Source organism: Panthera uncia, chromosome B1, assembly GCF_023721935.1.
Source record: "Panthera uncia isolate 11264 chromosome B1, Puncia_PCG_1.0, whole genome shotgun sequence".
Classification (NCBI taxonomy): Eukaryota; Metazoa; Chordata; class Mammalia; order Carnivora; family Felidae; genus Panthera; species Panthera uncia.
Window position 1 is genome coordinate 84,477,589 of NC_064811.1, and position 25,226 is coordinate 84,502,814.

Here is a 25,226-nt window from a genome sequence, read left to right on the forward strand (position 1 = left end):
GGATTTAAAAATATGTAAATTTTAGTTCTCACAACAGCAATATCCTATATTTGAATAAATGTTCATATAAGCGTAGATGACTCAGTTGATTCATTATGATATAGTTGATTAATTATTAGTTGACAAATGTGACTCAGTTGATTGATAATGCTTGGTACTTTGTGGGTCTGCTGCTCATGATTTGGGAATCATGACCCTAGGCCAAGAGCTTATCTTGCTACAGGCTTATGCTTTGGCCCCCTGTACTAATTGGTACCAAATTTTGCACATGGTTGGTTCTCTGGAAATATTAGTTGATTTGTGTACCTTTTCATCATCACTATTAGTTGCTTCAAATTAGCATTTCTCTCCTCTCAAACTCACCATGAGGGAGAAATGTAGTTTCTCATAGCTTTCTCCTCACTTTCATGTCCCTAAAATTAGGCTTTTGGGGTTTTTAAGGGCTTGTTTGGTTTGTTTGGCTTTGGTTGTTAACACCGTCATGAAATAAGAAGAGGGAAAAAAAAATCTTCCAATTTCTGGCTGCCTCCAGTTATTAGACACTGGGATCTGGAGTAGCAGTGGCTCTAAAGGGGCAAAGACACAGATCACTAATAGGAAGAACAGGAATGTAAGGGACTGGGGTGAGTTGTATGCCAAATTGTCATACATGTGAAATGTCATACATGTGTCATGTCATGTGAAATGTCATACATGTGTCATGTCATGTCATGTGAAATGTCATACATGTGTCATGTCATGTGAAAATGTGAATAACCCACTTTGCAGTTATTCATGAGTAGTCAAAAATCTGGACTTGGGGTTCCCTCATATTAATACTGATTAAAAATAAAATATGACATGGGTCGAACAAAACAAGTTTGTGAGCTATGTTTGGTTGCAGTACACAGGTTTATACCGTCTGGGCAAGAGATCTTTAGGCTCAAGCTTATATTTAAAGTCATTTGATTTCTCTATATTGTAAATAGCCATCCAAATCTTACTACCGCTCTATAATAATATCATGTCATACATATAAAGGCATATTCCTGACAGCTAAACTCTACGTTCTATTGGGGAAGGGACCAAGATCACTTGGCTTATTACTGTGTGTGGTCCTAGCATAGTCAGTACTCAATTATATACTATAGGCCAGGCAGAACATTTGATTTTTAAATTTATTAGGTAAATATTGAGGTGGGTGGCAATCATAATATCTAATAACAAGTACCACACAAAATATAAAATTTTCCAGAAAAACTTGATAGTATTTCTTCATTTTATGCAGTGTTTGCATTTCTTCATTTTCTTTCTTCCCCTAGTATTTTACTTTGTGTATCTTGATTTCTTTCCATTTTTGCCAGGAGAGGAAAAATATTGGGTATAAGTTGCTTAGGACCTTTGAGAACAAGGAATTGCTTTTGTTGTTTGTTTTGAAAAGATTTTCTTTGTGGTCATGGAATATACATGTCATTTAAAAAAATTACAGAGATTTCAGATATTCTGCTTCATTTATAATAAACTAGCTAAATGTCTTGACAGTTTTAACATTTTGATTTCCAGGTTGCCTCTTCTCTCAAGAAATCACGCAGAAGTCTTTGGTCAAATTATCCCCAGTGTTGGTTCCGAAAAATGTGGTTAACATTTGTTTTTTCTACCAAATCATGCCACCTTTACATTTTCTCATTTTTCTTTCTTGAAATTCAGTACAAGTATTGGCTTGAGGGCACTCATTATTATCATTCTCCTTCCAGTAAAGTGGCTTTCCACTGCAGACCCTGGAGGTCCCTGAGCCCCTTTTGGGAAGTCCTGTGTGGTCAAAACTATTTTCATAATACTAGTTAAGTTTTTTTTTATTGTGTTAATATTTGTTCCAATAGTGCAAAAGCAAGGGTAGGTGAAATGATTGGAGTTTAACAGAAATTAAGATAGAACATACTTGTAGTAAGACAACACTAAAATAAAAACTCGTATAAGAATGTGCTACTGCATATCAAAGTGCAATGGTTGTCTCAAGGAAAAACACTTTTTTTGTTTTTAACTTACAAACTGAACCTTCCGAAATGATTTTAGTTAGGCTGGGAGAGGGAGTTTACCAGAGAAGTAGTAGAATGGATAGGCAATGTTTGGTGCAAAGTCTCACGAAGGTTAGGGCTTAGTCCAAGAAAAACAATGGACATTTATTTATTTATTTATTTACTTATCTTATTTATTTTTTAAAATATAATTTATTATCAAGTTTGCTAACATACAGTGTATACAGGGTACTTTTGGTTTTGGGGGTAGATTCCCGGTTCATTGCTTACATACAACACCCAGTGCTCATCCCAACAAGTACCCTCCTCAATGCCCATCACCCATTTCCCCCTTTCCCCTGCCTTCCCCATCAACCCTCAGTTTGTTCTCTGTATTTAAGAGTCTCTTATGGTTTACCTCCTTCTCTGTTTATAACTATTTTTTACCCCTTCCCTTCCCCCATGGTCTTCTGTTAAGTTTCTCAAGTTCCACATGAGTGAAAACATATCTGTTTTTCTCTGACTGACGTATTTCACTTAGCATAATACCTTCCAGTTCCATCCACGTTGCTGCAAATGACAGGATTTCATTCTCTCTCATTGCCAAGTAGTAACAATGCACATTTAATGATTGTTAGCAAATTTATAGAGTTGTATAGAGTTGTATATCACCACAATTGATTTATTTTTATTTTATTTATTTATTTTCTATTTTAATTCCAGTACACTATGTTATATTAGTTTCAGGTGTACAATATAGTGATTCAGCAATTCTATACATTACTAAGTGCTCAACATGGTAAGTGTACTCTTAATCCCTTTCACCTATTTTACCCATCCCTCCCCCCTTTCTGATAGCCATCAGTTTGTTTGTTCTCTATAGTTAAGAGTCTGTTTCTTGGTTTGTCTCTTTTTCTTTTTTTTCCCTTTGCTCATTTGTTTCATTTCTGAAATTCCACATATGAGTGAAAACATGGTGTTTGTCTTTCTCTGACTGACTTATTGCACTTACCGTTATACTCTCTAGCTCCATCCATGTTGTTGCAAATGGTAGGATTTTATTTTTTATGGCTGAACAATATTCCATTGTATATGTATACTACATCTTTTTTATCCATTCATCCATCAGTGGACACTTGAGCTACTTCCATAATTTGGTATTGTAAATAATGCCACTATAAACATAGGGGTATATATATCTTTCAAATTAGTGTTTTCATATTCTTTGGGTAAATACCCAGTAGTGGAATTGCTGGATCATAGGGTAATTCTATTTTTAATTTTTTTGAGGAACCATCATACTATTTTCCACAGTGGCTGCACCGGTTTGCATTCCCAACAACAACATGAGAGCGTTCCTTTTTCTCCACATCCTCAGCAACACTTGCTGTTTCTTGTGATTTTGATTTTCGTCATTCTGACAGGTACAGAGTGTTATCTCATTGAAATTTTGATTTGCATTTCCCTGATGATGAGTGATGTTGAGCATCTTTTTATATGTCTTTTGGTCATCTGTATGTTTTCTTTGGAGAAATGTCTGTTCATGTCTTCTGCCCATTTTTAAAATTGGATTTGGTTTTTGGTGTTGAGTTGTACAATTTCTTTATATATTTTGGATACTAATCCTTTATCAGATATGTCATTTGCAAGCTTTTCCCATTCAGTAGGTTGTCTCTTAGTTTTGATTGTTTTCTTCTCTGTGCAGAAACTTTTAATTTTGATGTAGTCCCAATAGTTTATTTTTGCTTTTGTTTCCTTTGCCTCAAGAAGCATGTCTAGAAAAATGTTGCTATGGCTGATGTTAGAGAAATTACTGACTGTGCTTTTTTCTAGAATTTTTATGGTGTCAGGCCTCACATTTAGGTCCTTAATCCATTTTGAGTTTACTTTTGTGTGTGGTGTAAGAAAGCAATCCAGTTTCATTCTTTTGCATGTAGCTGTCCAGTTTTCCCAGCACCATTTGTTTAAGAGACTGTATTTTTCCCATTGCATATTTTTGCTTTCTTTGTTGAAGATTAACTGACCATATGATTGTGGGTTTATTTCTAGGCTTTCTGTTCTGTGGCATTAATCTATATGTCTGTTTTTGTGCTGGTACCATACTGTTTTTATTACTACAGCTTTGTAGTGTACCTTAAAATCTAGGATTGTGATACCCCAGTTTTGTTCTTTTTCAAGATTGTTTTTGCTACCCAGGGTCTTTTGTGGTTCCACACAACTTTTAAGATTCTTTGTTCTAGTTCTGTGAAAAATGTCGTTGGTATTTTGATAAGGATTGCATTAAATGTGGTATTTTGATAAGGATTGCATTAAATGTATACTTGGGTAGTATAGATATTTTAACAATATTTGGTCTTCCAATCTATGAGCATGGAATGTCTTTCCATTTTTTTTTTGTGTCACCTTCCATTTCTTTCATCAGTGTTTTATAGTTTTCAGAGTACAGATCTTTTTCATTTCCTTGGTTAAGTTTATTTCTAGGTATTTTATTATTTTTGCTGCAATTTTAAATGGGGTTGTTTTCTTAATTTCTCTTTCTGCTACTTCATTATTAGTGTATAGAAGTGCAGTAGATTTCTGTATATTGATTTTGTTCCTGCACATCACAATTGATTTTTAAAATGTTTCTAATACTGCCCAAATGTCTTTCAATCTAATTTGCAATTTAGATCAATTTCAACTTCTTCAGTCACAGACAACCACTGATCTGCTTTTTGCTTCTTTAGATTTGCCTTTTCAGAATATCTTATATGAATGAAATAATAAGACATGAGACTTTTACATCTGGCTTCTATCACTTGGCATGTTTTTGAATTTTTTATGTGTGATAGCATGTATTAGTATGTAATTCTTTTTCACTGTAGAATAATAGTCTTTTGGATATATATGTGGATATATCACATTTTTCTGTTCATCAATTAATGGATATTTGGATTGGTTACAGATTTTATTTCTTATGAGTGTGAATGCTATGAATATTTACACAATACTATTTTAATTCCTCTATTGATTTTTAAAATTATATTTGTGTAATTTGTGGGGGGCTGGGCCCCGGTGCCAGGCTGAGACCTGGTCGAGCAATGTTCCCCGTTGACTCAAGCCAACCCGGTGGTTCCCCCTCCCATTCATGTGGGAGGCTGGCCCTGGCGCCAGGCTGAGACCGGGTCGAGCAACGTTCCCTGTTGACTCAAGCCAACCCGGTGGTTCCCCCTCCCATTCCCCCACTTTCAAGGGCGTACGAAAGCCTTGTCAAGGCCGAGAAAGTTAATTCCTGAAGCCTGTGGTCTGCAGGTGTTGGCAGTAATGCTACCTCCCTTTTTCTACCCCGAGCCAGATAGAAACAAACATGGGAATTGTGTTTTGCTAGCAATCTTATCAACAAGGTATTGTGACCCGTCTAGAAAATGCACAAGAAACACAGAACTAAATGTTTTGGTTGGCAGCGATTATGTGAAACCTGTTTATTCTTAGAATGGCCTGGCCCATAAGAGTCTGGATATAAAAGACTGTGTACAGCAACAATAAAGCCGTCACTTGGGCCATCAGCCCAGGGGACCCTCCTGTTCCCAAACTTTCTCTTCTCTCTTTTTTTTTGCATTCCCCTACCCTCAGGACTCTGACCTCGGTGTTTGTCGCGCTGGTCGCGACAGTAATTATCTTATATTCTATTTTCCATCTCTAGAATTTCCATTTTATTTTTAATTCTGTACAATCTTTAGCTTTTGTTGAAATTCTTTATTCATTATTCAAACCATCCTGAAATGGGGCAGGATATAGGCCTCTTTGAAGGGAAATTCTCACTTGTAAGAGACAGAAAAAGTAAAGGTTAGGCAACTTTTGATTTTCCTTTTCCTTCTGTACAAAGACTATTTAGGTAGTTTGGGACAGAGTGTTTTAGGGATTTCTATTTTTTCAAAGTTTGCTATCATGTTTGTTATCAAAATTTGTATCATGAATGTTAGGCCCCCAATCCATCACAGTTTTGGATTTTGATATCCAAAAGCTTCCATTTTTGAAACTCAAAAAGCTTTGCTGTTAAAACTATTTTTCTGCCATGAGTTTCAGAAAGCTATTTTAAATTTTTTTATATTTTATTTTTTAAATGTTTATTTTTGAGAGAGAGAGAACACAAGCAGGGGAGAGGCAGAGAGAGAAGGAGACAGAGGATCTGAAGCAGGCTCTATGCTAACAGCAGAGAATCGGATGTGGGGCTCAAACTCACGAACTGTGAGATCATGACCTGACCTGAAGTCAGACGCTCAACTGACTGAGCCACCCAGACTCCCCCAGAAATTTACTTTGAAACTCCAAGGCTGTGATTTCATTTCTTTTTATTATTTTCCATGATAAAATCCTTGCCTTTTTTTCAATTTAAATTTTAGTTAGTTAACATATAGTGCAATATTGGTTTCAGGAGTAGAATTCAGTGATTTGTCACTTATTCACAACATCCAGTGCTCATCACAACGTGCCCTCCTTAATACTCATCACCCATCTAGCCCATGTCCCACCCACCTCCCTCCATCAACCCTCAGTTTGTTCTCTATGATTAAGAGTCTCCTTTGGTTTGTTTCCCTCTCTCCTCTTTTCCCCCCTCCTTCCCAAATGGTCATTTGTTTTGTTTCCTCAATTCTACTTATGAGTGAGCTCATATGGTATTTGTCTCTTTCTGATTGACTTAACTTTCTTAATACATTCTAGCTCCATTCATGTAATTGCAAGTGGCAAGATTTCATTCTTTTTGATGGCTGAGTAATATTTCATTGTATATGTGTATGTATATACATACACACATACCATCTCTTCTTTATCCATTCATCAGTCAATGGACATTTGGATTCTCTCCATAGTTTTGCTAATGTACATTGGGAGGCATATACCCCTTTGAATCTGTATTTTTGTATCCTTTGAGTAAGTACCTAATAGTGCAATTTCTAGATCAGAGGGTAATTCTATTTTTAATTTTTTGAGGAACCTCCATACTTTTCTGCAGAGTGGATGCACCAGTTTGCATTCCCACCAACAGTGTAAGAAGGTTCCCCATTCTCTGCATCCTTGCCAACACCTGTTGTTTCCTGTGTTGTTAATTTTACCCATTCCAACAGATGGGAGGTGGTATCTCTTTATGGTTTTGATTTGTATTTCTCTGATAATGAGTGACGTTGAGCATCTTTTCACAGATGCATCTTTGCACAGAGCATCTTTTAACAGACACATATCTGTTAGCCATCTTGATGTTTTCCTTGGAAAAGTATCCTTTCATGTCTGCTAAATTCTTTATAGATTTTGGATACTAATCCTTTAGCAGATATGTCGTTTGCAAATATCTTCCCCCATTCTGTGGGTTGCCTTCTGGTTTTGTTGACTGTTTACTTAGCTGTGTAGAAGAAGCTTTTTATCTTGATGAAGTCCCAGTAGTTAATTTTTGTTTTTATTTCCCTTGCCTTCAGTAATGTTCTGGTAAGAAGTTGATCCAGCTGATGTCAAAGAATTGCTGCCTGTGTTCTCCTCTAGGATAAAATCCTTGCCTTGAAGTAATAGGAATTCTACTTGATTTGAGAGGAAGGAACATGGGGTAAAGTGAATAGCGGGAACTGAAAAATACATCAATTGTATAGAAAACTTTATTTCATTATGTATATATTCTAAAATTCCAAAGATGTCATGATTAAAAAACATTGGGGTGTCCTGTTCTGTGACATGGAATATGGATAACAATAAAAAGTTATGAATTAGTTGAAATATTTCAACTACAAGAGCAGTTGTTCTCTATCTTATATACCTGCTTATAACTTTATTTATCCATTTTTTGATACTAAACCTACTTCTCTCCACCTTTGTCCAGCACAGACGGTAGACTGATGGAGTATAATTTCTTTGCTTGGTACATTCTATTTTATTTTCATTTTTAAGCTTATTTTTATTATTTTGAGAGGAGATACAGAGCAAGCAGGGGAGGGACAAAGAGAGAGAGGGATACAGAATCCCAAGCAAGCTCAGCACTGTCAGTCAGCACAGAGCCTGATGCAGGGTTCGAACTCACAAACCGTGAGATCATGACCTGAGCCAAAATCAAGAGTTGGATGCTTAATTGATCAAGCCAACCAAGAACCCATGGGCTCTCTATTCTATTTCATTGATCTTTTTGTCTTGTTTTTGCTAATACACTGTCTTGATTACTGTAGTTTCATAGTGATTCTTGAAATTGGATAACATCAGTGTTCCAACTTTGTTCTTCTTCAGTAATGTATTGGCTATTCTGGATCTTTGGTTTCTCCATATAAACTTTAGAATCAGTCTGTTGATAACCACAGAATAACTTCCTGGGATTCTGATTAGGATTGCATTGAATCTATAGATCAAGTTGAGAAGAAGTGACATTTTGACAATATTGAGTCTTCCTGTCCATGAACATGGGATATCACACCATTATTTAGTTCTTTGCATTTGTTCATTAGAGATTTAATTTTCCTCATATAGATATTATACATAGTTTGTTAGATTTATACTATATATTTAATATTTTTGAATGTAAATATAAATGGTATTTTTTTAACTTAAAATTCCACTTATTCAGTCCTCTTATATAGAAAAGCACTTGCTTTTTGTATATTAACCTTGAATCTTCAAACTTTGCTATAATTACTATTAATTCCAGGAGTTTTTTTGGTCAATTCTTTCAGATTTTCTACATAGAGAATCGTGGTTTTTGTAAACAGAGTGTTGTATTACTTTCTTCCCAGTATGTATGCCTTTTATTTCCTTTTCTTGCCTATTACATTAGCAAGGGCTAAGAAGTTGTGAGAGGGGATGTCCTTATCTTGTATCTGATCTTAGTGAGAAAGCTTAGTGGAAAAGTTTCTCATAATTAAATATGATGTTAGCTGTAGATTTTTTGTGAACATTTTTTTTATCAAGTTGAGAAAGTTCCCAGTACTCCTAGTTTACTGAGAATTTTCATCATGAGTAGGTGTTTATTTTTGTCAAGTGTTTTCTCCATCTAATGATATACTCATGTGATTTTTCTGTTTTGAATTATAATTAACTGATGAATGGTAATTAATTAATGATTGATTAAACAATCTTGCATACCTCACATAAATCCCACTTTGTCATGGCATGCAATTTTTCCTATACCTTGTTGGATTTGATTTGGTAATTTTTTGTTGAAGATTTTTGCATCTGTGTTCCTGAGAGATATTGGTATGTAGTTTTCTTTTCTTGTAATGCTTTTCTCTGTTTTTTGGTATAAGGGTAATGCTGGCCCTGTAGAATAAGTTATAAATATTTCCTCTGTTCCTGTCTTCTGAAAAAGATTGTAGAGAATGATACTTCATATTTTCAACCTTCATTTTTCTTCTTTCTTGTATTTGATTTCCAAGGTATCAAAGAGATAAATTTAAGTTAGTTAGTTAGTTAGTTAGTTAGTTAATGTATGTTGATTGTGCTGTTTGTCTATCCCTCCTAGATAATTTGTACAGATTACCAAAAGTCTTTTTTATACAATGCCGTACATAAAAAAGAGAATTTCATTTCTGGCTTGGGTTTAAGAGGGATCAGGGACAGAGGAGAGAGCATTATGGCAGCCAGCAAAAGTTTTGGTACAGGATTTCTCTTCTGATATCATCAACATCTTATTTCATCATGTTGCTTGACTTATTCTGCTGAATTGAGACCCACCAGCAAAATAAGTCAAGCAACATGATCAGTTTAAGTCACTTAAACAAATCACTGAAGCCTCTTTCATCTGTTATGACTGAATACAACTTTTTAATCTGTGTTTCAAAGATATTTACATAGATTTCTTCCTTTATTTACAAACTTCATTTAAAAAGTTGGTGGTATCCTTTTTGCTGTCTTAGTTTATAATCTAAACTTATTAGTGGGAAAGATTTAAAACTGTCAATTTAATGGCCATAATTCGTATTTACAGAAATGGAGTGAGTCTTTTGCAGTTTTGCAGAAGTAAACAGAGTGCTCTGTGAAGATTATTCATATTGTGCCACAAAAATGCAAAAAATAAAACCTCTAATAATCTGAAGGAATGATAGGTATTAGCAAGTATTTACATTTAATACTAGAAAAAGAATTGGCTTTATATGGATAATCTGTACCTTCTATTTAATTTACTATATTGTTGTCTATTTTCAGCAGGCTTGGTATTGTCACTTCATTTAATGTATCCATTGTTAGGAATACCCTGAGTACAAATATAAAATTATACCTGACATATGTATTATAAAATACAATGAATACTATTATTTTCTAATTCCTATAAATAAAAGAAATGATCTTGTTCATGGTTTTACAAAGACTCCAACTTGTTTAGAAATCATCTCTTATAGAAACATTTATAATTACTTTTCAACTTCCAGAGCAAAACATTTTCCAAAAAATTAAATCTTTACTTTCAATACCTTATAAAAGATAATAGTAACTGCAAGGAAACAGGCTGTTTCTTTTTTTTGGTATGGTCTTATTATTTTTTACAGGATTGATTGTACAATGACTTGTATAATTTAGATCTTTTCAATCTTGATTTTTGGATATGCTGATTGAAATAAAGACTCTCCCCCTCCCTAATCAGTTTATCTACACAGCAACTTTAGTTCTATTTTATAAGATATTTATGTCTGACATGAAGCAAGTATTCAACACTTGCTGAATTGATGAATAAATGCTTGTGCTTGCCAAATGTTTTAGAGTAGAAGTGATAAGTGAGCATGAATCTTACATCCATTGAATGAACTCTTTCCTCAGATAGAGTGGCCCAGTGTGTTCTTTGCCTTAGTGCAGAAATTGAAAAATAACATTTAAAAAAATCTCTGAATTTGAGCCCTATCAGTGCAAAATTTGGAAAGTCAGCCCCACATGCATCTTCTTGCAGGGCAGCTCTGCTTTGTAGGGTGACCCAGGGATGCAAGTGCCCTATTTTGTTTCTTCACCATCCCTTAAAGCAGTACCCTTGACCCTTGAACAATGGGTTTGAACTGCTTGAGCCGACTTATACTTGGATTTTTTATGGTACAGTACTATAAATGTATTTTATGATTTTCTAATAAACATTTCCTTTTTTTTTAGCTTACTTTATTGTAATACAAAACATATGTTATTCAACTGTTGATGTTATTGGCATTCAAATGTATAGGTGTCCCTAATCCCTGCTCATTGTTCAAGGGTCAACTGTACTTCTCAAATTCCAGTGTATATATAAATCACCTAGGAGTCATGTTAAAATTCATATTCTGTTATGCATATTCTTGTTAACCAGTTGTACACCTAGTGTCTTTTGTTTTGTCAGATACTTTGTGTCTTAATGCAGGATGAGAACCTGCTGAAGCTTGTTATTTCAATTTATTTACTTAAAATATGAATAATCAGTAAAGCACCAATAACTACATTTATTTCTTCAGGTTCACAGTTCAATCCTTGGTTGATGAGGAAATATTAAATTGTCTCATTTCGGTGCTGTGGGAATAATTGAATGCCATTAATAATTAGTGAATCTGGTCTGTGTGCTGTCCTTCAAGGCCTGTTAGAATAGGCCTATTATATACTATTTCAAATCCCTCTTTGTGATTTATTCAGTAAATTGTACTGTATTCTTCCATAATTCCAGGCTTTGGTATTTTGTGAATATCTTTGCCTCTGTAATAATCCTTTCTTCCATGCTCTGAGCTGGACTGCTAAGTTTATTGTTATTTCATTTCCATTGCCTTTTAAATTGTTAATGTCTGCTAGATTTTATAACTTCCCAGAGAAGAAAAGGAAATTAAACATGAACCATAGTGCGCTTGAACAAAATATGTGCTCCTATTATAGGTTGAGTGAATAAATACATACTGAGAAGTCTCTAGATATAGTCTCCTATTAAGAGTCTGGTTTACTTGATTCCACATATTCTTGCTATAGCAAATCAGATTAAAACAATTTTTTTCAATCTTTATTGTTTATTTTTGAGAGAGGGACAGTGTGTGAGCAGGGGAGGAGCAGAGAGAGAGAGAGACATAGAATCTGAAGCAGGCTCCAGGCTCCGAGCTATCAGCACAGAGCCCAACGCGGGCCTCGAACCCATGAACCGTGAGATCATGACCTGAGCAGAAGTTGATACTTAACCGACTGAGCCACCCAGGCTCCCCATAGCAAATCAGATTTTTTAAAAAGGTATAATTTGTACTATCACAGGCAGTTTTACTTAAATGAATATTGTGTAGTAGAAAAGTGACTACTTGCACAGAGACTGTAACAGTTGGGCATGCAAACAACAGGGTGACAACTGTCTGCAAATGATTGACTATAAAGCAGTAGACTTACTTATGGAGGTGAACTTACTGGCTTCTATTGTGGGAACTCAATTACTGCATGTATGTAAGTGTCCTTTAGACCTCTGTTATATTTCTTACTCTATGAAATGAACTTCATAAGAGTTTATTACCTGAATTTCCAACATTAGAGCTGAAATGAGACCATTCCACGAATATGATAGAGCCCTTAGAACTTCAATAGAAATGTCCATATACAGATACACTCAACTTTTTAAATATAATTTTAGGGAATTTGTAGAACTCTGAGATTAAGAGTAACTGAGGAAAAGAAAGACACATAAAGATCAGGCTGACATAGAGAGAGGAAGATATCACTGGTGAGATAAGAGAAAACAAGGAAAGAAAATTAAATAATAAATAAGTGTAATATATAGACTATGTTCTTCAGATTATTAGCTTCTGGCTATGTATGCCTTACAGATAGATAACTTCTCTGAGAGTTCTAAAAAAATGACTTACCTCTTAAAGATCAGTGGCAAAGATGAAAAAAAACAAAGGGAAATTGGTAGTATGTGCCAAGATAAATGTCAATATACAAATGTAGCTGTCACACTTTAAAATTTTATCTTAAATAAAAAAGTGTGGGTGAAAATATATGTGTGTACGAGTGTTCATTTCAGTGTTACAATGGCAAAAATGCAAGCACTCTGAATTCAACAACAAAGCATAGATCAACTAAATATGGAATGTTTTGTCAATACACTACTATGCAATCATGAAGAATAATGTAGAGCAGTGCCTCTCAAATTCAATGCACATGTGAAACAGTGGTGTTCTTGTAAATGTTTAGCAACTGGCTTTCTGAAAAAAAAGTTTTTGTGAAGTGTTTGATGATTTCTGAGATATAAGTATTCCTGCATAGCTGATTTCATGCTACCAAAGTGATGCCACTGAAAGCAGTGTTTGGGAAGATGTGCACAACTGGCTCTTTCAAAATGCAAGCCACTTCCAGCATGCTACTGAATTATGAATCAGTTGAGTTCTCATTTAAATGCAGATTCTGATTCCGTAGGTCTGGGATAAAGCCTGAAATTTTTCATATCTAAAAAGCTGTTAGATCATGCAGTAGCTACTACTCTGGGGACAATTGGAGCAGTGAGATTGTAGAATAATACCTGTTGACAGGAGAAAAAAATAGTTTCCAATATATTCCTATATGAAACTAAAACCAGAGACAAATTTGTGTAGGTTGTTGTATTACATTCCCAAATATATATAGTATGGGCACATTGTATCATACGATACATTCACATATGTATATGTAATGTTTATATGGCCAGTAAGTTGATACAAGCATAACTTGTAGGAATGGAATCGAAAATAAAATTTATTTTTTTCTCCTATGGATCCTTTAAAATCAATTTAGTGGAGAAAGTTTCCCCTATCCCCTAATGTAAACTTAAAAATAAACTGTCTAAATTATAAAGCACAGTATTCATTTAGAAAATAGGATGTGAAGTTTTAATAATCAAAACTTCAAACTTTATTTAAATTTAAATCTTCTCCCCTCTTTCAGGTTGGACAGTTTTCAGGTGGGTTACCTGCTCTGGGAAGGGTATATGGATGGCTTCTCCTCCTCCTTCTTTTGATCTGCAGTTTGCCCAACTTTGACTTCATGCCCTTCCATGACTGGTGTATGTGGGAGAGAGGAGAGAAAGAGGGATAAGAAAGTTCTCACTGGAACTCCTAGTGCTGTAAGCTGACCATGCCTCTCTGGGCCGGCAGATGTCTGGTACATGACTCGTCTCATGGAGTACATTGGTGGATTCCTCAGATCCTCATATGTGGGGACTTCATATCACATGCCTTACATGTGATTTACTATTCTGTGTGATCTTCTGTGAAGCTCTCTGAAACTCCTAGGTATCCTGAGTCTATTCTGTTGCTGGGATCCTTATATCCTTTGACAGACCCAAGATAATCCCAGGAGTTTTTCACATGGGAAATTTTCACTTATCTTTTGACTTGAGCAGCTCAGAAACTTCAGGCCACGTCCTAGCAGCAGTGGTTCACTTGGCTTCATCATCAGAGAAGTTGGCCTTTGTACCCTCTAGATTTTTGCAGGGAATGTCCAACTCCAGTCCATCACACCCCCACTTTGGGGTCACATGTTCAACTCTCTTAGTAGTTCTGTTGAAACTGGTACCTCCCCCTTTATTGCTAAGCTTTAGGTATAGGAGCAGGCACTCCAATGCTTCTCTCCTGGGGGTCAGTTAGAGACCCAGAACTTCAATTAAGTCTCTCTTCAAATCCTCTCTTGAAGTCTTTCTCCAGTTAGGGTTTCCTTCTGCATCTCTAATGTGGTTGAGAGTTCTAGGAGTCTTGAAAGAATTGTACTCCTTCCAATTTTTGTTTAAATTGATAAATTATACATTTGAGTATAACCCTTCCCTCTGATATGAAAGATCAATCATGGTTTGTTCTTGATTGAAATTTATCTAGTAAACATGTCATTAAAACAGAAGGATATATCTCAAAAATACTAATATTGGTTGTGGGGAGGTTATGGGTATTTCTTTTTTTCTTTTTAAAGTTTATTTGTTTATTGAGAGAGAGATGGAGAGAGCATGAGCAGGGGAGGGGAAGAGAGAGAGGGAGAGAGAGGATCCCAGGCAGGCTCCACACTGTCAGCGCAAGAGCCTGATTCAGGGCTCAATCTCACAAACCATGAGATCATAACCTGAGCTGAAATCAAGAGTGGGATGCTCATCCAGGCGTCCCTGGGTGTTTTTCTTTGAAATTGTATTTATTTTCCCATTTTTCTGAGTATGGCACTTTTATCGCTTAAAATATATTATTAAAAAGCACATATTTTTACATTTTTGGCTTTTATTGACAATGAATCAGTTGTTTTTATAACTAGCTTTGTTTTTATTTCTTGTTCAATCTCTTGAGTGTTGAACTAATTTTTGTCACAGGTAGAAAATTACGTATAAATGTTATGTTTTCAAAGAGCTTATATAATATTTGAAAGGGATAGTAGAAACTTAGAATTTTATAGTTCTTATATTTTATATTTCTTGTTGGAAGCAATTATTGCCTAATTTGCTGAAAGTTCTAAAAGCTCTATGTAATCCTTTGTCTCTGTTACCTTTGTCTTTTTGTTTACTACCTTCTCCAATTTATAAACAAACGCAAAACAAGTTATACTTTTCCCCTTAGTTATTAGCACAATGCCAATTTCCACATGGTTACGGGAGATGATGGGGAATAGGGCCGGATATAAGGCATAGCTATGTACAGAATGAGTGAATGAATGATAGCACCTTAGCCGACAAGTGGAGCATAGCTTGGTAATACAGAAGCAGGAGGTGATACTTGAAAATATAGTAAAGGAGGCATTTGGTGTCAAAACTCATTTGGTACCATGGATTTTAATCCTTAGGCTAGAGGTCAGGATCAGAACTCTAGTCCATAGGTAGGACCTTTGAAAGAATATAGTATACAGGGCCCTGGTTTTGGTGATATTGTTCTGGGTATTTTATGGAATAAAGGATTCCAATTCATGTAATGTATAGTACTTTGAATAAGGCAACCAAATCTTTTCAATATTTAATATCTGTGAAAATACTGGTATGAAGCAGTTATGGGAACATAATAAAAGGGAACAATGGAATATTCTAAATATTTGATTTCGAATACAAGATCAGGGCTGGGCCAGCAGTGAGGGTGATGGATGCTGAATATTAAGTGTTGGATTAGTGTTTCTTACTTCCCACCTGGCAGAGATTGGAATTTTAGAATTTTCTGGTTGGGGCAAGGGTGGTGGTGAGAGTTTAAGCTTACAGGAAGGAGATGCTGGTGCTGAAAATCAATTAGGTTTGTGTTTGAATTACCTGCATTTGAATCATTTTGAAGGCTTATTAAAAATGTAGATTATCAGACTCTGTGAACTAAGTGCCTGAGTATATGTCAGGGAATCTGCATGGCTGTGAAGCATCTCAAGTGGAATTCTGATGCACCGTGGAATCCAAGAACCACTAAAACAGGTTGTGGCAATCACCCAACATGAGCCTTTGGCTTGGAATGTCTTTTGCTTTTGTCTCTGCTGATACTCTCAGCCTTTAATATTCAGTTCAAATACTATCTCTTTTATTAAGCTATTTTCAATTTTTCTAGATGAAATAAATCATATAGTCTTTGATGCTTTCATTGCACTTTCCTTTATTGTGTTTTGGATATGGTGAAATACCCTTATAGCATAGTTTTTGTATATACGGGTCTACCTCTCTTTGGGGAGGGCAGTGCATACATACAGTGGTGAAGAGTCAGTCAGCCTGGATTTAAGACTGACCTCCACCTCTCATCAGCTCTGTAACTTTAGCCAATTGCATATATTTCAAAAAATGCTTCACTTTCCTTATCTGTAAAACAGAGGTAGTTGTGAGAATTAGATAAGCTAATGTAAATAAAGACTAATAGTGTATGACATAACCTGTATGTTCAAGAAATCTTTGCTACTATTATTTGCTGGGGGAAGATTGCATGTTGTATTAATCTCTGTCAAGGACCCAGGGCAGAAGTAGGCACTCAGGAAATTGTTGAAATTGAATTGAATTCATCTTCCAAGGCAGTTATAAGGTGAGACAGGGCAATGTTCAGGTGGGGAAAACTCACTTGGCTCTATGGAAGAAATATGTGGAAGCATGCAATGTAATATTTGTGAATTTTGGGTTTGAGAGTGTGAAGGGATCTAATTAAAGATTACAAAAAGAGGAAGCAGGGTGAGAGAATTTCCAGGGTTTTCAAAACAACTCTGAAGTCTATTCAATATGCCTGTAGTGTGTGTCTTGTTGAATGCAACTGGTATGTGCTAAATGATCTATGCCCTTTCTTGTTTTTAAAAGTAGAATGCTTGTTTAGAAGTGCACCACATAAATGAACTCAGAACTATCAGACAATGCCCCATTTCCCATTTGGCTTTTAGGATTCTTATGTATGGGACCTCACCTAAGTAACAGATATTACTAAATAGTAATAAAATTACCAAAAAAAGGTAAATAATCTGTAAGATATTTGAGTTATGGTTGATAATCAGATCTTTGAGTGTATGAATACCAAGGAAAATTTTTCTTTTTTCTCTTCTTATTTAATTACTTCTACCTTATCCCACAAAGGATTTGTGGTCACTATATAAATATTTTGATAAAAGGCAGGCTTTTCCACGTTCTTAAAATCCAGCTTTAAAAAATATTTTTACAAGTGAATCCACTTACATATTTTATAACTCAGTTACTCAGAACATAGAATGCAAAATTCTTTATTTTAAGGTTATGTTTACTGTGCCTTGTCAAAATCTCAATGTGAAATAAATCTAATGTAATTGTACACATATAATTGTATATTATATATGAACATATTTTAATTTCATTTTTTGAACGTATTTTTAAATAAAAAAACAAGGCTATTATTTTCAACAATAAAAATACATATAACTTTTTTGATCAAGAATTATTGATTTATCAGTTTCAGGGGATTATGGATAATTCTGACTTGTTGATAGATGATTTAGCTGGAAGAAAATATTCATTTCAAAATTTATAAAATATTTCTATATTATGTAAAATATTCTCTTTGTGTTATGTATTATACATATTGTTTGACAAACATTGTGAGTAAAAGCACCTGAATTCTTACATTAAAATATTCTTTTGAGATTAAATTTTAAGACTTCAGGACACAGATCTGTTAAAATGTGTTAGTGAGACCATATTAAAATTTTAGCCTGTGCTGTGGTATGCAGGTGCAGGCAGCTATGTTTTGTAGCAGAGGTTCTACCTGCTCAAAACAGTTCTGTTTCCCAACAACAATCCCCAAAGATAATTGGTCCTCTCCAGAGATATCTCCAAACCATGTCTCAACATAAAGTACCAGTAATCTCATTTCTGGCTTCCAATCATGATGCAGTAACAGGGACCAGATTTACTCTTTTGTTTCTAAAAATTTTCTAAATGGACAAATCATATAGAATGACAATTTTCACATTGGACAACAGGCAGCAAAACACTAATCTCTCAGGGAAAATAAACAAATTAGATGAGCCTTTGATTCCCCATATTACAGGTTCCCAAGCAGGAAAGGTAAACCCAAACAGAACCTGAAGATGTCTCTGAGTTGAGAAAACAGAGTTGAAAGATTGCAGGATTTCAAGGTAGCTAGAATTCATGTGATAGAGTATCACAAAAGAGAGAGTTCCACAGAGATACATTCTAGGCATCTTCAGAAGATTTATTTTCCATGTGTTCAGCTGAGTATCAAGCATTGCCTATGTGTGAGGAAAAGGACCACTGGATAGGGCCAGTAAAACAATCCCTGGAGGTCACAGAGAGTTGGGATAGTGTGTGTTCCCACCAGCCAAAAATACATAGGCAACAATTAGAGTACTCAGAAGGGTAACACCTCAGTAGTAGGGCAAAATTAGCCCCGGACTGAAGGCTGTACTGTTTCTGACTAATAAAACCTAAAATTGAGTCTCAAAGGGATAACATTTTTTAAATAACTCAACTTTTCATAGAATAAAACTCAAGAGTATTTAGAGTATCTGGTAACCAACAAGATAAAATTCATAATATCTGGCTTGCAAAGATGCAGAAAAATATGACCCATAATGAAGAGAAACATTGTTAGATAGAAACAGACCCAGAAATGATTTACATGATAAAATTAATGGACAAGAATTTTAAAACCATATTATAATTCTGTTCTATACATTTTTGAAGGAAAGCATGAACATGTTAAGTAAACAAAAATAATATGTAAAAAAGACCCCAATAAAACTTTTAAGAGATAAAAGCACATGGTTTAAAATATATACCTTGGATGGGATTGACAGGAGATTAGATACTTCAGAAGAAAAAAATTAATGAATGTGAAGACATCATAACAGAAACTATTCACACAAAGAGAAAAAATGAAAAAAATGGACAAAACCTCAGTGAGCTGCAGAACAATTTAAATTGGCCTAATATATAGGAAATTAGAATTCCCAAAATAGAGGAGAGAGAGGACAAGACAAAAAATATTTGTAGAAATAATGACTGAAAATTTTATCATGTTTGATAAAAACTATAAGCCTATGGATCCAAGAAGTTCAACAAACCCAAGCACAGGAAGCATAAAGAAAATTACCCCAGACACACTATAATTACAATGATTAAAAGCAGTGATAAAGTTAAAATCTAAAAAGTAGCCAGAGGAAAACACACTATGTATAGAGAAATGAAATAAAAAAATGATAGTGACTGTCAGAAATAATGCAAAGTAGAAGACAGTGGAATTGCAGTGCATCACAATGAGCTAAAAGTGAAGAGGAAAATGGCGTGATGGAGGTTTGGGAGGAGAGCAAAATGTATAAAATAGTCATTTTGAGATAGTCATTTGAGATAGAGTTCACTTGAAGTGAGTGGTCATCAGCAGTGGGCAAGGGTAGGGATAGAACTGTTCACTATGGGTACGGGTGATAAGCCACGAGTTTTATGTAGAAATTTTAAAACAACTTTAAATTATTATTTTAAATAATTTTAAATCTTTTTAAGGATTATTTTATTTATTTTTTAATTTAATTTTTAATTTTTTGAAATTTATTTATTTTAATTCAGTTTTTTAGAGAGGGAGAGAAAGGGCAGGGGAGAGGGGCAGAGAGAGAGAGAGAGAGAGGGAGAGAGAATCTTAAGCAGTCTCCACGCTCAGCATGGAGCTTGATGTGGCACTCTGTCTCATGACCCTGGTATCATGACCTGAGCCGAAATCGAGTTGGAAGCTCACTCAACCAACTGAGCCACCCAGGTGCTCCTAAATAATTTTGAATCTTAAATTTAAATGAAAATTTAATTAGTAATTAAATTTAAATTTATATTAAAATTTTAAATTAAAATTGGTCTGTTATTTATTATCATTATGTGTAGCAATTCTAAACAATGTCAGTGATAATGTACTCCTCCCTGAAAAAAAAATGTTTTATTAGTCCAAGTTCTAATCTAAACGATTGTTATGATTACTTTTGAGTTTTAATGGCTTCAATTTAACACATGAAAATGTGGATTGCGAATGTCCTTTTTCTTTAATAAATGTTGTATTCTACTGAGTTATTTGGGGGAACCACTGTTTAAAAAATTGGCCTCTGAGCTCCAACACATACTTAACTTCGGTGGTTTCTTTTGTAATTTAAAATGGTTCATAACCATTTGAGCTTGCTTCCGGTGAATTTGCCTCTGTACATATTCCCAAGGTTAATACTGGATTTGAAATAAATGATGAGAGCTCAGTGACTGTAAAGACAACAGAATCTGAGTTATTTCAATACTGCCATTCTATGTGAGCACTTAGAGTTTTTAACTGTTTAAAAATTGCAACTGTGAAGCTAGTTCAAATTGTGAGTTGTTACAGTTTTTTTTTTTAGTTCTGCCATAAAAATATTCATCATAATTATTATGAACAAAATAATTATTGCGGAGTGAAATTTTGGTGCGTGGAGGAAGAGAGGATGTTAAAATATGACCTGTTCCTGACACTGCGTCCTGTTTACAGCACTGGTGGTCATGAATGTTAGATGAGATTGGCTGGCATGTTTGCGTGTCTCCCTCCATCACTGCTCTAAACCCCCCTCCCCCAGCATTTATGGAAAGTGTCAGTTAATGGCTTTGAGATGGAGACAACACTACGCAAAAGGCAGAGCAGAATATAAGATTCATAAATATGTGAGAGTTTTGGGGATTTAAAGGAGGTAGGGGCCAAGTTCTTTCTATAATAGAGTTCAGAGAAATGAACAAATAAAATCCAAGTTATCATTGTTAATTTGGCCTTGCTTGTACCCACAGCCCGATCAAGGTTGAAGAACTTGGGTTACACTTATTTGGACTATAACATCTTTATGAGAAAACAAACACAGGCAGATATTTGTCCTTTTTATCTTTGAGGCATACAAGGGGTAGGTAAAATGCTTAAATATATACAATTAGTAATATTGATAAATAGGATTTACCTCAGGCTTTCTTGCTTCCTTTTTAGTGGCTCATATATTAAAATAGGTCAAATTATATGGTGTGTAGAAACTATGAGATAAACTTTTTTGTTGAACTCAGTATTAAATGATATGTGTCAAATAATACATCCACTTCTGTTTTTCACAGCTAGTGACATGTGTAGAATTCAGGGAAAATCTAGAGAGAGCAATGAAGATGTTACCAGAATGGGAAAATAATTTATCATTGGAAGCATGGTGCATCTTGCTTCTAGAAAAATTTGTAACCTCTATTCCAAAGTCAATTCAGTGATTTTCTTTATAAAGCAATTATTTTGTTCAAGTTATTTTATTTCAAAGTTGATTTACACTTTAAGAAATTATTTACAGTAAATATTTTTGTGTGTGTGTCTACTATATGCTAAGAAAACATCTATAATAGAAAATCAAGGAATACTTATGAGGAATTATTGAGGCAGTTATGAATTACAGTTTAAAAACTCATTTACAGAAAAATATAATCTTTTTTATGGCTCTGGGTTGTCAGAAAATTTTAACCTTAGTCTCTCTAAGCTGTCAGAAAATTTTAATCTTAGTTTCTTTTGTATTTCCTTCTTCCTACCTGCAAATTAGTTTCCAAATCACATGTTGTATCAAGATACTGGGAAATGTGGGATATTATTATTATTATTATTATTATTACTATTAAATAAATATCTTAGTTTGAAGGTTACAGTTGATATCTCATGGTTTGAACTAGCATGGCCATTCTGATTTTGTGTCTTTTTATTAAGTTAGTGTAATTCTTGGGCATCTTTCTAGAAGGCTGATCATGTTACAATGAGCCTGGATGTACCATATTGGCAAAAATTTTCCAGGTCTTTCCTATGTTTTTCATAGAACTGCTGGAGAGTTTGGGGAGGAAATTTCACCCCCTTCCCCTTTTCCCCATCCTGGGCCCTCCAGTCCCAGAAAACTCTGTTTTCTTATTTGGTGTTGGGTTGGGTATAGGGGGTTAGGTGATGTTCTCTCTATGTGTTTCACTGAAAGTATTTTGTTAATACCTCGTGTTAGTGTTTCTTACTGCTGCTATAACAAATGCCACAACATTAATGTTTAAAATTTTTTTTTAAGTTTATTTATTTATTTTTGAGAGAGAGCACAAGCAGGGGAGGGACAGAGAGAGAGAGAGGAGACACAGAATCCAAAGTGGGCTCCAGACTCTGAGCTGTCAGCACAGAGCCCGATGTTGGGATGGAACCCACGAACTATGAGATCATGACTTGAGCCAAAGTCAGACATTCAACTGATTCAACCACCCAGGCTCCCCAACATTAATGTCTTAAAACAACACAAATTTATTTACAGTTCTGGGCTAAAATCACGGTGTTGGCAGGTCTGTGTTCATTCTGGGATCTTTTGGGGAAAATTCCTCTCCTTGCCTTTTCCAGCTTCTAGATGCTGCTTTTAGCTCAGGTCCCCTAGCCAGCAATCACATTATTTTAACTCTACATCTGTCATCACATCTGTTTTTCTGACTCTTAGTCTCCTATATCCTTTCATTTATTAGGATCCTTGTGATTACTTTGGGCCCACCTGGATAATCCAGAGCAATCTCCCTATCTCAAGATATTTATATATAATAACATTTGCAAAGTTCCTTTTGCCATGGAAGGGAACATATTCACAGGTTCTGGTGATTAGGACATGGACATATTTGGGTGGACATTATTCTGCCTATGACACAACTAAAAATTTCTGATCTGCTGGGACTTAGGCTTTTTGGAAACCAAAAGATAAAGAGAAAAATCAGAGTTTTTCTTTTTTTTTTTTTCCAGTCCTTGTTTTGTTTTTTAATGTATATCATTCTGTTTGAATCTAATTCTTTGCTTATATGAGAGGAAAGAAAAATACTGAGGGGAAAAACCCAGCAATAACAAGTCACTATGGAAAAAATTATTTTGTTTTTAAATTTCTTTTGTTTTATTAAAAAAAATTTTTAATGATTATTTATTTTTGAGAGGGAGAGAGACAGAGTGCATGTGGGGGAGGGACAGAGAGAGAGAGAGAAGGAGACACAGAATCTGAAGCAGGCTCCAGGCCAGCTGAGCTGTCAGCACAGAGTCCAACATGAGGCTTGAACTCATGAACTGCGAGATCATGACCTGAGCTGAAGTCGAATGCTTAACCAACTGAGCCACCCAGGTGCCCCTATTATTATTTTTTACTATCTTTTTAAATTTCAATTCTAGCTAGTTGACCTATATGGTAAAATTGGTTACATATAACACCCAGGACTCATCACAACAAGTGCCCTCTTTGGAAAAAAATTGTTTAATCACACAAGACATGCATATTACAATAAACTTGATTAGCTAAATGGAAATGCTTAGTGGAAGCATAAGTATTTATTATTAAGTATCCTGTTGTTTTCTGAAAGGACACATTTACTGTTCTTTTTCTTTACTGAATACTGAAGATATGAGTCTCATACAAATTAATATACCTTAAATGGGTGGAATGAAGTGAGGTCCTATGATTTCCTTTTTCAAATGTCACGTGAGTTACTTTGCACCCCTAGGTGAAGGGGAATTCTCAGTCTCGATTGGGGTTTCATTGTCTTGCTGTAAGGACCTGTTGAAATGCGTGGAGTGAAACATGCACCACTGAAAGAGAAAGAAGGTGGGGTTTGTGGTCTGGCATATCCTGCCCCCAATCCATCTCCTGACACCTGACAGTGTTGCCTCCTGCAGCCAACATGTATTGCATGCACAAGTGGGTCAGGTTCCTAAAGATGTCCACCTTGCTCTCCTCAAGGCCAGATGGGCATGTTCTGTTTTCCACTGGTACAGTCATTTGGCTGCCATCTTTGTTCCCGTTTGGCCTGGAGGACATGATAGCACACATAGAAGCCCTTACTAAATTCACTTAGCAAGCCTTAAATGATAGCCAGCAAAGCCTGTCCTTACTGAATACTGAAATGTCTCTGAGAAAAGCTATCTTCCAAGGTAGAATGGCCTTAGACATTATTACTGCCTTGAAAGGAGGAACCTGTGGTATTATCCAAACAGAATATGTGTTTATACCTGATGAATCTGCTAATGTATGTCTTTATTAAATCACACAAGAACACAAATGAATGCCCTGAATGGTCCAATCCCAGCCCAGGGGGCTTAATAAATTAGTGGTTAGGATCATGGGGCTCCTGGTAGAAAAAAAATTTAATTATTTTGGGAATCATTACCTTGATCTGTGTTTTCTCTTGCATGTGCTCCTATTGTTGCTTTGGTATCTGCTTCCAGTACAGCCAGGTAGCTGCCAAATGAGCTACCTCCATCCTAGTGAAACCCCTTGCTGACCACTCAGGCACACGGCAGAGGAAGGGGGCAGGTATGATTGTAAGAGACAGCAGGAGGACTGTAGTGTTGGAGGAAGTTACTGAGAGGACATGACTGCCAGTTGACCTGCAAGGTGGACCTGGGCAATCCGAGGCTTCTCAACCCCTTCCCTGTCCTCAGAATGTGTGTCTGCCCACCATTCCCACACTAGAGGCTGTTTTAAAGATACATCCTTGAGAGAGTAATATGTTGTTGGGTCCATCTGGACTGAATGCCTGACTGAACCCAGTTAAGGCCTATACATAAACTTTTAAGATTCTGGTGGGCAAATGTGGAGACCTACTTATTCATGTCTTGTGGCTGCTCGTGAAGAGCCTCTTCTGTAAGTTTATTAAAACTGCCACCTATCAGTCTGGAGCGAGCTGGCTCTTTCTTCAGTCTCTGCTTGCCCTTTATGTATGGGGGCCACTTTGCAAACCAACATTTGTGTTTCCATGATAGTTAGTGATGTTCAGCACCTTTTTGTCTACTTGTTGGCCATCTGTATGCCTTTTTCTTTCTTTCTTTCTTTCTTTCTTTCTTTCTTTCTTTCTTTCTTTCTTTCTTTCTT

General features: G+C 35.4%; 1 long non-coding RNA gene across 2 annotated transcripts in view; it reads left to right on the top strand.

Annotated features, from left to right (window-relative positions):
• The window catches only part of LOC125922982 (uncharacterized), a 79,470-nt gene that overhangs the window by 9,109 nt on the left and 45,135 nt on the right, over positions 1–25,226 (top strand). Inside the window, exon 3 of one of the 2 annotated variants that reach the window (XR_007457852.1) lies at positions 1,543–1,697. The exons of the other annotated variant lie outside the window; for it this stretch is intronic. This is a non-coding gene — a long non-coding RNA (uncharacterized LOC125922982). Of the gene's footprint in view, positions 1–1,542; positions 1,698–25,226 lie in introns of those variants that run through there. 2 annotated transcript variants of the gene reach the window in all.